At 52.0% G+C, this 3307-nt stretch overlaps 1 pseudogene; it reads left to right on the top strand.

The window, feature by feature from the left end:
• Positions 1-806: 806 nt before the first annotated feature.
• Positions 807-2696, top strand: LOC135111340 (small subunit ribosomal RNA; annotated as a pseudogene).
• The last annotated feature ends 611 nt before the right edge of the window (positions 2697-3307 follow it).

Raw genomic sequence — 3307 nt, 5'->3', positions numbered from 1 at the left:
TGATTTGTTGGTGTTTGCTCGTAGTGTGGATGAGCATCTGGATAGACTGGAGGGAATGTTGAAGCTTTTGAGGAAACATGGGCTGAAGTTGAAACCTTCCAAATGCCACATACTAAAGCCCCATTTACCTTGGATTTATCATTTCTAAGGAGGGAATTAATACAGACCCAGAGAAAATACGGGTTGTACAGGAGTGGAAAGTTCCGCGCACTATTAGGGAGGTCAAGGCATTTGTCGCATTCTGCTCCTGTTACAGAAGGTTTGTGAAAAATTTTGCGAAGGTGGCTGCTCCATTGCATGCTTTGATGAGTGGTGATTCTAAGGCAGCAGTGAGTGATTATTGGGGGAAGGATGAGGCCAGAGCATTTGCCTTGTTGAAAGAAAAGTTAAGTCAGGCTCCAGTGTTGAAAAGTGCAGATTACAGCAAGCAGTTTGTGGTGGAGACAGATGCTAGCTTTGAAGGACTGGGAGCAGTTTTATCTCAGGAGCATGATGGGAGGTTGCATTCGGTGGCTTTTGCAAGTAGAGGTCTCAGAAAGTCAGAGCGGAACATGAGCAATTACAGCTCTAGGAAGTTGGAGCTGTTGGCTCTGAAGTGGGCAGTGACAGAGCAGTTTCAGCACTATCTGGTGGGTGGACATTTTATAGTGCTGACGGATAATAATCCATTGGCACATTTGAACTCTGCCAAGCTTGGGGCAGTGGAGAGTAGGTGGCTGGGTGACTTGGGAAGGTTTGATTTTGAGGTGAAATACCGGCCAGGGAAGGAGAATGGTAACGCAGATGGATTGTCGAGGAGGCCCCAGGAATTGATTGAGAGAGGGGAGGAAGAGAAGGAGATATGGGATGAGATATGCATGTCTAAGTACAAGCCCAATTAAGGTGAAACCGCGAATGGCTCATTAAATCAGCTATGATTCATTGGATCTGTAGCCCACACTTACTTGGATAACTGTGGTAATTCTAGAGCTAATACATGCATCACGTCTCTGACCGCAAGGGAAGAGCGCTTTTATTAGTTCAAAACCGGTCGGGCCTCGGTCCGCCAACCCCACCGTGTTGAATCTGAATAACTTGTGGCTGAGCGCACGGCCTCCAGTGCCGGCGCCGCCTCTTTCAAGTGTCTGCCTTATCAGCTTTCGATTGTAGGCTATGCGCCTACAATGGCTATAACGGGTAACGGGGAATCAGGGTTCGATTCCGGAGAGGGAGCCTGAGAAACGGCTACCACATCTAAGGAAGGCAGCAGGCACGCAAATTACCCACTCCCGGCACGGGGAGGTAGTGACGAAAAATAACGATGCGAGACTCATCCGAGGCCTCGCAATCGGAATGAGTACACTTTAAATCCTTTAACGAGGACCCATTGGAGGGCAAGTCTGGTGCCAGCAGCCGCGGTAATTCCAGCTCCAATAGCGTATATTAAAGTTGTTGCGGTTAAAAAGCTCGTAGTTGGATTTCAGTTCTGGACTGACGGTTCACCGCCCGGTGCACACTGTCACGCTCCGAACAGCCGTAACACAGCCCGCTGGCTCGCACGGGGTGCTCTTCACCGGGTGTCCCGCGTGGCCGGCAGAGTTTACTTTGAAAAAATTAGAGTGCTCAAAGCAGGCTACACTGATGGCCTGAATGCCTATGCATGGAATAATGGAATAGGACCTCGGTTCTATTTTGTCGGTTTTCTGAACCCGAGGTAATGACTAATAGGAACAGGCGGGGGCATTCGTATTGCGACGCTAGAGGTGAAATTCTTGGACCGTCGCAAGACGAACTACTGCGAAAGCATTTGCCAAGGATGTTTTCATTAATCAAGAACGAAAGTTAGAGGTTCGAAGGCGATCAGATACCGCCCTAGTTCTAACCATAAACGATGCTGACCAGCGATCCGCCGGTGTTATTCCCATGACCCGGCGGGCAGCTTCCGGGAAACCAAAGTCTTTGGGTTCCGGGGGAAGTATGGTTGCAAAGCTGAAACTTAAAGGAATTGACGGAAGGGCACCACCAGGAGTGGAGCCTGCGGCTTAATTTGACTCAACACGGGGAACCTCACCAGGCCCAGACACCGGAAGGATTGACAGATTGAGAGCTCTTTCTCGATTCGGTGGGTGGTGGTGCATGGCCGTTCTTAGTTGGTGGAGCGATTTGTCTGGTTAATTCCGATAACGAACGAGACTCTGGCCTACTAACTAGTCGACGGATCTCCAGCAATTGGTGTCCAGTTCGCAGCTTCTTCTTAGAGGGATAAGCGGCAATTCTAGCCGCACGAGATTGAGCAATAACAGGTCTGTGATGCCCTTAGATGTTCTGGGCCGCACGCGCGCTACACTGAAGGGATCAACGTGTCCTCCCCCTCCGAGAGGAGCGGGTAACCCGTTGAAATCCTTTCATGATAGGGATTGGGGTTTGCAATTGTCTCCCATGAACGAGGAATTCCCAGTAAGCGCAAGTCATGAGCTTGCGTTGATTACGTCCCTGCCCTTTGTACACACCGCCCGTCGCTACTACCGATTGAATGATTTAGTGAGGCCTTCGGACTGGCGCTCTTGGATGCCGGGCCTGCGTCGCGGTCAGTTCTGCTGCCGCCGCTGGGCTCTTTCGGCGCCTCGAGCTGACGGAAAGATGTCCAAACTTGATCATTTAGAGGAAGTAAAAGTCGTAACAAGGTTTCCGTAGGTGAACCTGCGGAAGGATCATTAACGTGTTGTTGGTTTTGAAGGCGAACCACACACTCAAAATAGAGCTAATACAAATAATGGGTGGTCGCGGTTCGCTCAAGCAGCGAGCCGTTGACCTGTTGGCGGGGCAAAAGGTGGTGCCCTGCCCGCCCAAAAAAAAAAAAAAAGGAAAGAGAGAGGGAAACCTTTCTTTTTCCGCTTCTTCTCCCCGCGCTCCGTGCCGGAGCGTGGGGTAGACCAACTGTTGATACTTACACACCACGCCCACGGGAAACCACGGCGTTTGGTGCCTCCGTCGTCGCCGTAGTAGTGGCTAGGTGAGCCCGCTGGTTAATTCCGATAACGGCGACGATGACGGTCGGAGGAGAAGTTGGTGGTGGGTCCCGCCGCGAGGCCCACTCCTCTTCTACTAACCCCGATCGCCTCCCGTGCTGCGGGAGGGAAGGCACCACTCGTCCCCGGCGTTTGGTGCCTCCATCGTCGCCGTAGTAGTGGCTAGGTGAGCCCGCTGGTTAATTCCGATAACGGCGACGATGACGGTCGGAGGAGAAGTTGGTGGTGGGTCCCGCCGCGAGGCCCACTCCTCTTCTACTAACCCCGATCGCCCCCCGTGCTGCGGGAGGGAGGGCACC

This window comes from Scylla paramamosain, chromosome 21 (genome assembly GCF_035594125.1).
Source record: "Scylla paramamosain isolate STU-SP2022 chromosome 21, ASM3559412v1, whole genome shotgun sequence".
NCBI lineage: Eukaryota > Metazoa > Arthropoda > Malacostraca > Decapoda > Portunidae > Scylla > Scylla paramamosain.
Note: the sequence above shows the minus strand (reverse complement) of the source record. Positions and strands in the feature narration are given on the sequence as shown.